A 17306-nucleotide genomic window follows, 5' to 3' on the forward strand; every position below is an offset into this window, starting at 1 on the left:
CCTCATCACTCTGTCTCCATGCCTAGTCTTCCTAGAGGTCGTAGAGGTCAGTACCCCTCATCACTCTGTCTCCATGTCTAGTCTTCCTAGAGGTCCTAGAGGTCAGTACCCCTCATCACTCTGTCTCCATGCCTAGTCTTCCTAGAGGTCGTAGAGGTCAGTACCCCTCATCACTCTGTCTCCATGCCTAGTCTTCCTAGAGGTCGTAGAGGTCAGTACCCCACATCACTCTGTCTCCATGCCTAGTCTTCCTAGAGGTCGTTGAGGTCAGTACCCCTCATCACTCTGTCTCCATGCCTAGTCTTCCTAGAGGTCAGTACCCTGCATCACTCTGTCTCCATGTCTAGTCTTCCTAGAGGTTGTAGAGGTCAGTACCCCGCATCACTCTGTCTCCATGCCTAGTCTTCCTAGAGGTCGTAGAGGTCAGTACCCCGCATCACTCTGTCTCCATGCCTAGTCTTCCTAGAGGTCGTAGAGGTCAGTACCCCACATCACTCTGTCTCCATGCCTAGTCTTCCTAGAGGTCGTAGAGGTCAGTACCCCGCATCACTCTGTCTCCATGCCTAGTCTTCCTAGAGGTCGTAGAGGTCAGTACCCCGCATCACTCTGTCTCCATGCCTAGTCTTCCTAGAGGTCGTAGAGGTCAGTACCCCACATCACTCTGTCTCCATGCCTCGTCTTCCTAGAGGTCGTAGAGGTCAGTACCCCGCATCACTCTGTCTCCATGCCTAGTCTTCCTAGAGGTCGTAGAGGTCAGTACCCCTCATCACTCTGTTTCCATGCCTAGTCTTCCTAGAGGTCGTAGAGGTCAGTACCCCACATCACTCTATCTCCATGCCTAGTCTTCCTAGAGGTCGTAGAGGTCAGTACCCCTCATCACTCTGTCTCCATGCCTAGTCTTCCTAGAGGTCGTAGAGGTCAGTACCCCGCATCACTCTGTCTCCATGCCTAGTCTTCCTAGAGGTCCTAGAGGTCAGTACCCCTCATCACTCTGTCTCCATGCCTAGTCTTCCTAGAGGTCGTAGAGGTCAGTACCCCTCATCACTCTGTCTCCATGCCTAGTCTTCCTAGAGGTCGTAGAGGTCAGTACCCCTCATCACTCTGTCTCCATGCCTAGTCTTCCTAGAGGTCGTAGAGGTCAGTACCCCTCATCACTCTGTCTCCATGCCTAGTCTTCCTAGAGGTCAGTACCCCACATCACTCTGTCTCCATGCCTAGTCTTCCTAGAGGTCAGTACCCCACATCACTCTGTCTCCATGCCTAGTCTTCCTAGAGGTCGTAGAGGTCAGTACCCCTCATCACTCTGTCTCCATGCCTAGTCTTCCTAGAGGTCAGTACCCTGCATCACTCTGTCTCCATGCCTAGTCTTCCTAGAGGTCAGTACCCTGCATCACTCTGTCTCCATGCCTAGTCTTCCTAGAGGTCGTAGAGGTCAGTACCCCTCATCACTCTGTCTCCATGCCTAGTCTTCCTAGAGGTCGTAGAGGTCAGTACCCCTCATCACTCTGTCTCCATGCCTAGTCTTCCTAGAGGTCAGTACCCTGCATCACTCTGTCTCCATGCCTAGTCTTCCTAGAGGTCAGTACCCCACATCACTCTGTCTCCATGCCTAGTCTTCCTAGAGGTCGTAGAGGTCAGTACCCCACATCACTCTGTCTCCATGCCTAGTCTTCCTAGAGGTCGTAGAGGTCAGTACCCCTCATCACTCTGTCTCCATGCCTAGTCTTCCTAGAGGTCAGTACCCCTCATCACTCTGTCTCCATGCCTAGTCTTCCTAGAGGTCAGTACCCCGCATCACTCTGTCTCCATGCCTAGTCTTCCTAGAGGTCGTAGAGGTCAGTACCCCTCATCACTCTGTCTCCATGCCTAGTCTTCCTAGAGGTCAGTACCCTGCATCACTCTGTCTCCATGCCTAGTCTTCCTAGAGGTCCTAGAGGTCAGTACCCCTCATCACTCTGTCTCCATGCCTAGTCTTCCTAGAGGTCGTAGAGGTCAGTACCCCACATCACTCTGTCTCCATGTCTAGTCTTCCTAGAGGTCGTAGAGGTCAGTACCCCTGCATCACTCTGTCTCCATGCCTAGTCTTCCTAGAGGTCAGTACCCTGCATCACTCTGTCTCCATGCCTAGTCTTCCTAGAGGTCGTAGAGGTCAGTACCCCTCATCACTCTGTCTCCATGTCTAGTCTTCCTAGAGGTCGTAGAGGTCAGTACCCCTGCATCACTCTGTCTCCATGCCTAGTCTTCCTAGAGGTCGTAGAGGTCAGTACCCCACATCACTCTGTCTCCATGCCGAGTCTTCCTGGAGGTCATAGAGGTCAGTACCCCTCATCACTCTGTCTCCATGCCTAGTCTTCCTAGAGGTCGTAGAGGTCAGTACCCTGCATCACTCTGTCTCCATGCCTAGTCTTCCTAGAGGTCAGTACCCCACATCACTCTGTCTCCATGCCTAGTCTTCCTAGAGGTCGTAGAGGTCAGTACCCCGCATCACTCTAGTCTCCATGCCTAGTCTTCCTAGAGGTCGTAGAGGTCAGTGGTTAATATAAGAATGAGTCTGATTATAAACAGACTCAGGTCAACTGGCAGGAGGAGGAGGAATGGAATGAAACGGGGCTGAGAGAGAACATGATTGTCTTTTACGAGCAGAGCGAGATAGATACTTTGCCCTCAGCTAATGGTTCATGGTAATTATTTACATTAAAATAATACTCAGCAATAACCCAATATACCACGACTAAGGACTGTTCTTAAGCACTTTCAGCCAATCAGCATTCAGGAGCCAAACCAACCGGTTTATCATTCTAAATTGATCCCGGTGGCACTACAGTCTCTCTCATAGAGCACAAATTGTTTCTCTAAATGGTGCCCGTCACTCCTATGTCAACATACCACCCGTCTACAATAACAGTCATCCACCGCGGAGTAACGGTCCTATTACAATGACTTCACCTCGGCGTAATAGAAACCACACGGGACAGAAATTACAGCAGAACTATAACATAAACTGGGTATACGTATAATAGTGAGTAGCCTCTGTAAGCCTTTGATTTCAGCGGCCAGGTTGGGTTCCTCTAGGTATGATTAATGCCGGATTGAGTCCCCAGACAGGCCGGAACAGAGTGGTAACCCGAGAGGAGAAAAGACTCTGAGATCAACCGGGAGGACAGAACGGCGCCTGTGACCAAGCATTAGTTATATATAGTGGGGCAAAAAAGTATTTAGTCAGCCACCAATTGTGCAAGTTCTCCCACTTAAAAAGATGAGAGAGGCCTGTAATTTTCATCATAGGTACACTTCAACTATGACAGACAAAATGAGAAAAAAAATCCAGAAAATCGCATTGTAGGATTTTTTTATGAATTTATTTGCAAATTATGGTGGAAAATAAGTATTTGGTCGATAACAAAAGTTTATCTCAATACTTTGTTATATAGCCTTTGTTGGCAATGACAGAGGTCAAACGTTTTCTGTAAGACTTCACAAGGTTTTCACACACTGTTGCTGGTATTTTGGCCCATTCCTCCATGCAGATCTCCTCTAGAGCAGTGATGTTTTGGGGCTGTTGCTGGGCAACACGGACTTTCAACTCCCTCCAAAGATTTTCTATGGGGTTGAGATCTGGAGACTGGCTAGGCCACTCCAGGACCTAGCCAGGTCCAGGTGATTGAGGTAATACGTACATGTAGGTAGAGGTAAAGGGACTATGCATCGATAATAAACAGAGAGTAGCAGCGTCCGACTCGTTAAAGAAAAGATCTTTGTCCAGTACGAGGTCATCGCTGATATCCAGCTGTTTTCGGTCATAAGAAACGGTGGCAGAAACATTATGTACAAAATAAGTGACAAATAATCCAACAAATAAAAACACAAAATAGTACAGTTGGTTAGGAGCCCGTAAAACGGCAGCCATCTAACATCTCCTACACCATCAGGCTAGTGTCTAACATCTCCTACACCATCGGGCTAGTATCTAACATCTCCTACACCATCAGGCGAGTGTCTAACATCTCCTACACCATCGGGCTAGTATCTAACATCTCCTACACCATCGGGCTAGTATCTAACATCTCCTACACCATCGGGCTAGTATCTAACATCTCCTACACCATCGGGCTAGTATCTAACATCTCCTACACCATCAGGCGAGTGTCTAACATCTCCTACACCATCAGGCGAGTGTCTAACATCTCCTACACCATCAGGCTAGTGTCTAACATCTCCTACACCATCGGGCTAGTATCTAACATCTCCTACACCATCAGGCGAGTGTCTAACATCTCCTACACCATCAGGCTAGTGTCTAACATCTCCTACACCATCGGGCTAGTATCTAACATCTCCTACACCATCAGGCGAGTGTCTAACATCTCCTACACCATCAGGCTAGTGTCTAACATCTCCTACACCATCGGGCTAGTGTCTAACATCTCCTACACCATCGGGCGAGTATCTAACATCTCCTACACCATCGGGCTAGTATCTAACATCTCCTACACCATCGGGCTAGTATCTAACATCTCCTACACCATCGGGCTAGTATCTAACATCTCCTACACCATCGGGCTAGTATCTAACATCTCCTACACCATCAGGCGAGTGTCTAACATCTCCTACACCATCAGGCGAGTGTCTAACATCTCCTACACCATCAGGCTAGTGTCTAACATCTCCTACACCATCGGGCTAGTATCTAACATCTCCTACACCATCAGACGAGTGTCTAACATCTCCTACACCATCAGGCGAGTGTCTAACATCTCCTACACCATCGGGCTAGTATCTAACATCTCCTACACCATCGGGCTAGTATCTAACACCTCCTACACCATCGGGCTAGTATCTAACATCTCCTACACCATCAGGCTAGTATCTAACATCTCCTACACCATCAGGCTAGTATCTAACATCTCCTACACCATCAGGCTAGTATCTAGCACCTCCTACACCATCAGGCTAGTATCTAACATCTCCTACACCATCGGGCTAGTATCTAACACCTCCTACACCATCGGGCTAGTATCTAACATCTCCTACACCATCGGGCTAGTATCTAACATCTCCTACACCATCGGGCTAGTATCTAACATCTCCTACACCATCGGGCTAGTATCTAACATCTCCTACACCATCGGGCTAGTATCTAACATCTCCTACACCATCGGGCTAGTATCTAACATCTCCTACACCATCGGGCTAGTATCTAACATCTCCTACACCATCGGGCTAGTATCTAACATCTCCTACACCATCGGGCTAGTATCTAACATCTCCTACACCATCGGGCTAGTATCTAACATCTCCTACACCATCAGGCTAGTATCTAACATATCCTGCACCATCAGGCTAGTATCTAACAACTCCTACACCATCAGGCTAGTATCTAACATCTCCTACACCATCAGGCTAGTATCTAACATCTCCTACACCATCAGGCTAGTATCTAACATCTCCTACACCATCAGGCTAGTATCTAACATCTCCTACACCATCAGGCTAGTATCTAACATCTCCTACACCATCAGGCTAGTATCTAACATCTCCTACACCATCAGGCTAGTATCTAACATCTCCTACACCATCAGGCTAGTATCTAACATCTCCTACACCATCAGGCTAGTATCTAACATCTCCTACACCATCAGGCTAGTATCTAACATCTCCTACACCATCAGGCTAGTATCTAACATCTCCTACACCATCAGGCTAGTATCTAACATCTCCTACACCATCAGGCTAGTATCTAACATCTCCTACACCATCAGGCTAGTATCTAACATCTCCTACACCATCAGGCTAGTATCTAACATCTCCTACACCATCAGGCTAGTATCTAACACCTCCTACACCATCAGGCTAGTATCTAACATCTCCTACACCATCGGGCTAGTATCTAACATCTCCTACACCATCGGGCTAGTATCTAACATCTCCTACACCATCGGGCTAGTTTCTAACATCTCCTACACCATCGGGCTAGTATCTAACATCTCCTACACCATCGGGCTAGTATCTAACATCTCCTACACCATCGGGCTAGTATCTAACATCTCCTACACCATCGGGCTAGTATCTAACATCTCCTACACCATCAAGCTAGTATCTAACATCTCCTACACCATCAGGCTAGTGTCTAACATCTCCTACACCATCAGGCTAGTGTCTAACATCTCCTACACCATCGGGCTAGTATCTAACATCTCCTACACCATCAGGCGAGTATCTAACATCTCCTACACCATCGGGCTAGTATCTAACATCTCCTACACCATCGGGCTAGTATCTAACATCTCCTACACCATCAGGCGAGTGTCTAACATCTCCTACACCATCAGGCGAGTGTCTAACATCTCCTACACCATCAGGCTAGTGTCTAACATCTCCTACACCATCGGGCTAGTATCTAACATCTCCTACACCATCAGGCGAGTGTCTAACATCTCCTACACCATCAGGCTAGTGTCTAACATCTCCTACACCATCGGGCTAGTATCTAACATCTCCTACACCATCGGGCGAGTGTCTAACATCTCCTACACCATCAGGCTAGTGTCTAACATCTCCTACACCATCGGGCTAGTATCTAACATCTCCTACACCATCAGGCGAGTGTCTAACATCTCCTACACCATCAGGCGAGTGTCTAACATCTCCTACACCATCAGGCGAGTGTCTAACATCTCCTACACCATCGGGCTAGTATCTAACATCTCCTACACCATCGGGCTAGTATCTAACATCTCCTACACCATCGGGCGAGTGTCTAACATCTCCTACACCATCGGGCTAGTGTCTAACATCTCCTACACCATCGGGCTAGTATCTAACATCTCCTACACCATCGGGCTAGTATCTAACATCTCCTACACCATCGGGCGAGTGTCTAACATCTCCTACACCATCAGGCTAGTGTCTAACATCTCCTACACCATCGGGCTAGTATCTAACATCTCCTACACCATCGGGCGAGTGTCTAACATCTCCTACACCATCGGGCTAGTGTCTAACATCTCCTACACCATCGGGCTAGTATCTAACATCTCCTACACCATCGGGCTAGTATCTAACACCTCCTACACCATCAGGCTAGTATCTAACATCTCCTACACCATCAGGCTAGTATCTAACATCTCCTACACCATCAGGCTAGTATCTAACATCTCCTACACCATCAGGCTAGTATCTAGCACCTCCTACACCATCAGGCTAGTATCTAACATCTCCTACACCATCGGGCTAGTATCTAACACCTCCTACACCATCGGGCTAGTATCTAACATCTCCTACACCATCGGGCTAGTATCTAACATCTCCTACACCATCAGGCTAGTATCTAACATCTCCTACACCATCGGGCTAGTATCTAACATCTCCTACACCATCGGGCTAGTATCTAACATCTCCTACACCATCGGGCTAGTATCTAACATCTCCTACACCATCGGGCTAGTATCTAACACCTCCTACATCATCAGGCTAGTATCTAACATATCCTACACCATCAGGCTAGTATCTAACAACTCCTACACCATCAGGCTAGTATCTAACATCTCCTACACCATCAGGCTAGTATCTAACATCTCCTACACATCAGGCTAGTATCTAACATCTCCTACACCATCAGGCTAGTATCTAACATCTCCTACACCATCAGGCTAGTATCTAACATCTCCTACACCATCAGGCTAGTATCTAACATCTCCTACACCATCAGGCTAGTATCTAACATCTCCTACACCATCAGGCTAGTATCTAACATCTCCTACACCATCAGGCTAGTATCTAACATCTCCTACACCATCAGGCTAGTATCTAACATCTCCTACACCATCAGGCTAGTATCTAACATCTCCTACACCATCAGGCTAGTATCTAACATCTCCTACACCATCAGGCTAGTATCTAACATCTCCTACACCATCAGGCTAGTATCTAACACCTCCTACACCATCAGGCTAGTATCTAACATCTCCTACACCATCGGGCTAGTATCTAACATCTCCTACACCATCGGGCTAGTATCTAATATCTCCTACACCATCGGGCTAGTTTCTAACATCTCCTACACCATCGGGCTAGTATCTAACATCTCCTACACCATCGGGCTAGTATCTAACATCTCCTACACCATCGGGCTAGTATCTAACATCTCCTACACCATCAAGCTAGTATCTAACATCTCCTACACCATCAGGCTAGTATCTAACATCTCCTACACCATCAGGCTAGTATCTAACACCTCCTACATCATCAGGCTAGTATCTAACATCTCCTACACCATCAGGCTAGTATCTAACAACTCCTACACCATCAGGCTAGTATCTAACAACTCCTACACCATCAGGCTAGTATCTAACATCTCCTACACCATCAGGCTAGTATCTAACATCTCCTACACCATCGGGCTAGTATCTAACATCTTCTACACCATCGGGCTAGTATCTAACATATCCTACACCATCGGGCTAGTATCTAACATATCCTACACCATCGGGCTAGTATCTAACATCTCCTACACCATCGGGCGAGTATCTAACATCTCCTACACCATCGGGCTAGTATCTAACATCTCCTACACCATCGGGCTAGTATCTAACATCTCCTACACCATCAGGCGAGTGTCTAACATCTCCTACACCATCAGGCGAGTGTCTAACATCTCCTACACCATCAGGCTAGTGTCTAACATCTCCTACACCATCGGGCTAGTATCTAACATCTCCTACACCATCGGGCGAGTGTCTAACATCTCCTACACCATCAGGCTAGTGTCTAACATCTCCTACACCATCGGGCTAGTATCTAACATCTCCTACACCATCGGGCGAGTGTCTAACATCTCCTACACCATCGGGCTAGTGTGTAACATCTCCTACACCATCGGGCTAGTATCTAACATCTCCTACACCATCGGGCTAGTATCTAACATCTCCTACACCATCGGGCGAGTGTCTAACATCTCCTACACCATCAGGCTAGTGTCTAACATCTCCTACACCATCGGGCTAGTATCTAACATCTCCTACACCATCGGGCGAGTGTCTAACATCTCCTACACCATCGGGCTAGTGTCTAACATCTCCTACACCATCGGGCTAGTATCTAACATCTCCTACACCATCAGGCGAGTGTCTAACATCTCCTACACCATCAGGCGAGTGTCTAACATCTCCTACACCATCAGGCGAGTGTCTAACATCTCCTACACCATCGGGCTAGTATCTAACATATCCTACACCATCGGGCTAGTATCTAACATATCCTACACCATCGGGCTAGTATCTAACATCTCCTACACCATCGGGCTAGTATCTAACATCTCCTACACCATCGGGCTAGTATCTAACATCTCCTACACCATCGGGCTAGTATCTAACATCTCCTACACCGTCGGGCTAGTATCTAACATCTCCTACACCGTCGGGCTAGTATCTAACATCTCCTACACCATCGGGCTAGTATCTAACATCTCCTACACCATCGGGCTAGTATCTAACATCTCCTACACCATCGGGCTAGTATCTAACATCTCCTACACCATCAGGCTAGTATCTAACATCTCCTACACCATCAGGCTAGTATCTAACAACTCCTACACCATCAGGCTAGTATCTAACACCTCCTACATCATCAGGCTAGTATCTAACATCTCCTACACCATCGGGCTAGTATCTAACATCTCCTACACCATCGGGCTAGTATCTAACATCTCCTACACCATCAGGCTAGTATCTAACATCTCCTACACCATCAGGCTAGTATCTAACAACTCCTACACCATCAGGCTAGTATCTAACACCTCCTACATCATCAGGCTAGTATCTAACATCTCCTACACCATCGGGCTAGTATCTAACATCTCCTACACCATCGGGCTAGTATCTAACATCTCCTACACCATCGGGCTAGTATCTAACATCTCCTACACCATCGGGCTAGTATCTAACATCTCCTACACCATCGGGCTAGTATCTAACACCTCCTACACCATCGGGCTAGTATCTAACACCTCCTACACCATCGGGCTAGTATCTAACATCTCCTACACCATCAGGCTAGTATCTAACATCTCCTACACCATCAGGCTAGTATCTAACACCTCCTACACCATCAGGCTAGTATCTAACACCTCCTACACCATCAGGCTAGTATCTAACATCTCCTACACCATCAGGCTAGTATCTAACATCTCCTACACCATCAGGCTAGTATCTAACATCTCCTACACCATCAGGCTAGTATCTAACATCTCCTACACCATCAGGCTAGTATCTAACATCTCCTACACCATTAGTATTGGCTGTGCCATTTTATTGGGCTTCAGGTTTACACAGGCTGTGTGTTGACTTTTGCTCAAAAGTGGGGTGAAAATAGTTAGCAAATGAATTATATTCCAGTCAATTTATCTCCTTTCGACATTCGATAGATACAGCTGAAGTCGGAAGTTTACATACACCTTAGCCAAATACATTTAAACTCAGTTTTTCACAATTCCTGACATTTAATCCTAGTAAAAATTCCGTCTCAGGTCAGTTAGGTCACCACTTTATTTTAATAATGTGAAATGTCAGAATAATAGTAGAGAGAATGATTTATTTCAGCTTTTATTTCTTTCATCACATTCCCAGTGGGTCAGAAGTTTACATACACTCAATTCGTATTTGGTAGCATTGCCTTTAAATTGTTTAACTTGGGTCAAACATTTCGGGTAGCCTTCCACAAGCTTCCCACAGACAGCTGCCAGAGCTGGTGTAACTGAGTCAGGTTTGTAGGCCTCCTTGCTCGCACACGCTTTTTCAGTTCTGCCCACACATTTTCTATGGGATTGAGGTCAGAGCTTGTGATGGCCACTCCAATACCTTGACTTTGTTAGTCTGGCTTTTTTTATGGCGGTTTTGGAGCAGTGGCTTCTTCCTTGCTGAGCGGCCTTTCAGGTTATGTCGATATAGGACTCGTTTTACTGTGGATATAGATACTTTTGTACCTGTTTCCTCCAGCATCTTCACAAGGTCCTTTGCTGCTGTTCTGGGATTGATTTGCACTTTTCGTACCAAAGTCCGTTCATCTCTAGGAGACAGAACGCGTATCCTTCCTGAGCGGTATGATGGCTGCGTGGTCCCATGGTGTTTATGCTTGTGTACTATTGTTTGTACAGATGAATGTGGTACCTTCAGGCGTTTGGAAATTGCTCCCAAGGATGAACCAGACTTGTGGAGGTCTACATTTTTTTCTGAGGTCTTTGCTGATTTCTTTTGATTTTCCCATGATGTCAAGCAAAGAGGCACTGAGTTTGAAGGTAGGCCTTGAAATACATCCACAGGTACACCTCCAATTGACTCAGATGATGTCAATTAGCCTATCAGAAGCTTCTAAAGCCATGACATCATTTTCTGGAATTTTCCAAGCTGTTTAAAGGCACAGTCAACTTAGTGTATGTTAACTTCTGACCCTCTGGAATTGTGATACAGTGAATTTTTGTGAAATAATCTGTCTGGAAACAATTGTTGGAAACATTACTTGTGTCATGCACAAAGTAGTCTCCAGACCATCAGACTGATAAACAGCTTCTATTTCCAGACCATCAGACTGATAAACAGCTTCTATCTCCAGACCATCAGACTGATAAACAGCTTCTCTCTCCAGACCATCAGACTGATGAACAGTCACCACTAGCCGACCTCCTCCCAGTACCCTGCCTTGAACCTTAGACACTGTCACTAGCCGGTTCTCCACCCTGCACCTTAGAGACAGCTGCCCAATAGAGTCATTGAACACTGGTCACTTTAATACAGTTTCCATACTCTTTTACCCACTTCATATGTATAATACTGTATTCTAGTCTAGGCTCCATCCTATATAACTACTGCTGTCCACTTCATACTGTATTCTAGTCTAGGCTCATCCTACACGGAGTTCAATACATTATGAACACCTGCTCTTTCCATGCCAGACTGACCAGGTGAATCCAGGTGAAAGCTATGATCCCTTATTGATGTCACTTGTTAAATCCTTAAATCCACTTCAATCAGTGTAGATGAAGGGGAGAAGACAGGTTAAAGAAGGATATTTAAGTCTTGAGACCATTGAGACATGGATTGTATCATTCAGAGGGTGAATGGACAAGCCAAAATATTTAAGTGTCTTTGAGCGGGGTATGGTAGTAGCTGCCAGGCGCACCGGTTTGAGAGTGTCAAGAACTGCAACACTGCTGTGTTTTTCATGCATGTATCCAGAATGTTCCACCACCCAAAGGACATCCAGCCAACTTGACCCAACTGTGGGAAGCATTGGAGTCAACATGGATCCCTGTAGAACGCTTTGGACACCTTGTAGAGTCCATGTCCTGATGAAGTGAGGCTGTTCTGAGGACAAAAAGGGTGCAACTCAATATTAGGAAGGTGTTTCTTCGTACACTGTGGAAAAAGTCAAGGGGTCTGAATAGTTTCTGAATGCACTGTACATAGTCATTGAACACTGGTCACTTTAATGATGTTTAAATAAATAAATAAAATAAAAAATGTTCCTCATCAATCTAGACACAATACCTTATAATGACGAAGCGAAAATAGGTTTTTAGAAATGTTTGCAAATGAAACAAGATTCTCTGGTCTGATGGAACCAAGATTGAACTCTTTGGCCTAAAGCATGGTGGTGGCAGCATCATGCTGTGGGGATGTTTTTCAGCGGCAGGGACTGGGAGACTAGTTAGGATCGAGGGAAAGATGAACGGAGCAAAGTACAGAGAGATCCTAGATGAAAATCTGCTCCTGACCTCAGACTGGGGTGAAGGTTCACCTTCCAACAGGACAACGACCCTAAGCACACAGCCAAGACAACGCAGGAGTGGCTTCGGGATAAGTCCCTGAATGTCCTTGAATGGCCTAGCCAGAGCCCGGACTTGAACCCGATCGCACATCTCTGGAGAGACTTGAAAATAGCTGTGCAGCCACACTCCCAATCCAACCTGACAGAGCTTGAGAGAAGAAGAATGGGAGAGACTCCCCAAATACAGGTGTGCCAAGCTTGTAGCGTCATATTCAAGAAGACTCGAGGCTGTAATCGCTGCCAAAGGTGCTTCAACAAAGTACTGAGTAAAGGGTCTGAATACTTATGTAAATGTGATGCTTTTTTATTTATAAATTTGCAACAACAAAAAATGCTTTGTCATTATAAGGTATTTGAGAGGATTTAATTTTTTTAAATTTAAGATTTAGGGTGTAACGTAATTTTTTGGGAAAAAGTCAAGGGGTCTGAATACTTTCCGAATGACATGTACAGTATCTTCAGAAAGTATTCAGACCCCTTGACTTATTCCACATTTTGTTGTGTTACAGACTGAATTCACAATTGATTATATTTGTTTCATCCATCTACACACAATACCCCATAATGACAAAGTGAAAACATGTTTTAGAAGTTTTTGCAAATGTATTGAAAATCAAATACAGAAATATCTAACTGACATACCACTGAGTCAATACGTTGTAGAAGCACCTTTGGCAGCGATTACAGCTGTGAGTCTTTCTCAAAGAGCTTTCCACAACAGGATTGTGCAACATATTTGGCCATTATTATTTTCAAAATTCTTCAAGCTTTGCTAAATTGGTTGTCGATTATTGCTCGACAGCCATTTTCAAGTCTTACTAAACATTTTCAAGCAGATTTAAGTCAAATCTGTAACTCGGACACTTTTTATTCTGTACAGGCTTCCTTCTTTTTTCACTCAGTCATTTAGGTTAGTATTGTGGAGTAACTACAATGTTGTTGATCCATCCTCAGTGTTCTCCTATCACAGCCATTAATTGTTTTAAAGTCACCATTGTCCTCATGGTGAAATCCCTGAGTGGGTTCCTTCCTGAATTAGGATGGACACCTGTATCTTTGTAGTGACTGGGTGTATTCGTACACCATCCAAAGTGTTTTTTTCTTTCTTTCTGTGTTTGAAATTCACTGCTCGACTGAGGGACCTTACAGATAATTGTATGTGTGGGGTACAGAGATGAGAAAGTCATTCAAAAATCATGTTAAACACTATTATTGCACACAGAGTGAGTCCATTATGTGACTTGTTGAGCACATTTTTATTCCTGAACTTATTTAGGCTCCTTACCATAACAAAGGGGTTGAATACTGATTTGATGGGGTACAATGTAACACTCTGTCATGATGGGGTATAATGTACCACTTTGTCATGATGGGGTATAATGTACCACTTTGTCATGATGGGGTACAATGTAACACTCTGTCATGATGGGGTATAATGTACCACTTTGACATGATGGGGTATAATGTACCACTCTGACATGATGGGGTATAATGTACCACTTTGTCATGATGGGGTATAATGTACCACTTTGTCATGATGGGGTACAATGTACCACTTTGTCATGATGGGGTATAATGTACCACTCTGTCATGATGGGGTATAATGTACCACTTTGACATGATGGGGTACAATGTACCACTCTGTCATGATGGGGTATAATGTACCACTTTGTCATGATGGGGTACAATGTACCACTCTGTCATGATGGGGTATAATGTACCACTTTGTCATGATGGGGTACAATGTACCACTCTGTCATGATGGGGTATAATGTACCACTTTGACATGATGGGGTACAATGTACCACTTTGTCATGATGGGGTATAATGTACCACTCTGTCATGATGGGGTACAATGTACCACTTTGTCATGATGGGGTATAATGTACCACTTTGTCATGATGGGGTACAATGTACCACTTTGTCATGATGGGGTATAATGTACCACTTTGTCATGATGGGGTACAATGTACCACTTTGTCATGATGGGGTATAATGTACCACTTTGTCATGATGGGGTATAATGTACCACTTTGTCATGATGGGGTATAATGTACCACTTTGTCATGATGGGGTACAATGTACCACTTTGTCATGATGGGGTATAATGTACCACTTTGACATGATGGGGTATAATGTCAGAAGCTTCTAAAGCCATGACATCATTTTCTGGAATTTTCCAAGCTGTTTAAAGGCACAGTCAACTTAGTGTATGTTAACTTCTGACCCTCTGGAATTGTGATACAGTGAATTTTTGTGAAATAATCTGTCTGGAAACAATTGTTGGAAACATTACTTGTGTCATGCACAAAGTAGTCTCCAGACCATCAGACTGATAAACAGCTTCTATCTCCAGACCATCAGACTGATAAACAGCTTCTATCTCCAGACCATCAGACTGATAAACAGCTTCTCTCTCCAGACCATCAGACTGATGAACAGTCACCACTAGCCGACCTCCTCCCAGTACCCTGCCTTGAACCTTAGACACTGTCACTAGCCGGTTCTCCACCCTGCACCTTAGAGACTGCTGCCCTATAGAGTCATTGAACACTGGTCACTTTAATACAGTTTCCATACTGTTTTTCCCACTTCATATGTATATACTGTATTCTAGTCAAGGCTCATCCTATATAACTACTGGTGTACACATGTTCTATTCACATACATACTGTATATATTTATATTCTGGACTTCTCTCCATTTTAACATGGGGCTTTGTACTGTCTATTTAACTACTGGATTGTCAAGATAGCTCATTCTAATATTGATACTAATGTGCAATGCATTTTAGTTACATTGTTTATACACACTGCATATTTATTGATATATTGGATCTTGACATTGGTCATGCTAATATACACTACATGAACAACAGTATGTGGACACCTGCTTGTCGAACATCTCATTCCAAAATCATGAGCATTAATATGTAGTTGGTCCCCCCCTTTTGCTGCTATAACAGCCTCCACTCTTCTGGGAAGGCTTTCCACTAGATGTTGGAACATTGCTGCTATAACAGCCTCCACTCTTCTGGGAAGGCTTTCCACTAGATGTTGGAACATTGCTGCTATAACAGCCTCCACTCTTCTGGGAAGGCTTTCCACTAGATGTTGGAACATTGCTGCTATAACAGCCTCCACTCTTCTGGGAAGGCTTTCCACTAGATGTTGGAACATTGCTGCTATAACAGCCTCCACTCTTCTGGGAAGGCTTTCCACTAGATGTTGGAACATTGCTGCTATAACAGCCTCCACTCTTCTGGGAAGGCTTTCCACTAGATGTTGGAACATTGCTGCTATAACAGCCTCCACTCTTCTGGGAAGGCTTTCCACTAGATGTTGGAACATTGCTGCTATAACAGCCTCCACTCTTCTGGGAAGGCTTTCCACTAGATGTTGGAACATTGCTGCTATAACAGCCTCCACTCTTCTGGGAAGGCTTTCCACTAGATGTTGGAACATTGCTGCTATAACAGCCTCCACTCTTCTGGGAAGGCTTTCCACTAGATGTTGGAACATTGCTGCTGTAACAGCCTCCACTCTTCTGGGAAGGCTTTCCACTAAATGTTGGAACATTACTGCGGGGACTTGATTCTTGTGGTGGGAAATAGCCAAATCCACTAATTTGAAGGGGTGTCCACATACTTTTGTATATATAGTGTATCTAATGCTGTACATATCATTCTTAGTATGTCTTGTGTAAATGTGTGCAGGTTATATACGTATAGATTGTATTTGGATTACTGTTACAGTGCTATTTGGGCTGTTAATTGTATTCGTTCTGATATTTCTTGATTTATAGGTTTATTTTTTAAATATTTTTGTGTGTACCTGATTGACATTTAACTGCATTGTAAGAAGCTCGTAACATCATCTGCTAAACTGTGTACACACCAATAAACTTTGATTTGATTTTGATTTGATAAATTCATAACTGTTGACGATGGTTTAATTGATTATTGGTAGATGTGTCTGACTGGTAGCTCCCTGCAGTGAATGGTGTCAATATCAACTGTAAACACTACCCAATGGGCATAGACATCATGTCAACGTCTACTTTTGATTTGGTTGAGTTCTCAATTAACATGTAATCAACAAAACATCGCACATTGTCATTGGATTTAGGTTCAAGGTTGGGTGGGAAAAAAAAACGAAATTCCCTTATGTCGATGACTTCTTGCAAATCCAATCAGTTTTCGACGTTAATTCAATGGCATCACATTAGGCCTCACTCCCCCCTATCTGAGATATCTACTGCAGCCCTCATCCTCCACATACAACACCCGTTCTGCCAGTCACATTCTGTTAAAGGTCCCCAAAGCACACACATCCCTGGGTCGCTCCTCTTTTCAGTTCGCTGCAGCTAGCGACTGGAACGAGCTGCAACAAACACTCAAACTGGACAGTTTTATCTCCATCTCTTATTTCAAAGACTCAATCATGGACACTCTTACTGACAGTCGTGGCTGCTTTGTGTGATGTATT

This window comes from Salvelinus alpinus, chromosome 23 (assembly GCF_045679555.1).
Source record: "Salvelinus alpinus chromosome 23, SLU_Salpinus.1, whole genome shotgun sequence".
Classification (NCBI taxonomy): domain Eukaryota; kingdom Metazoa; phylum Chordata; class Actinopteri; order Salmoniformes; family Salmonidae; genus Salvelinus; species Salvelinus alpinus.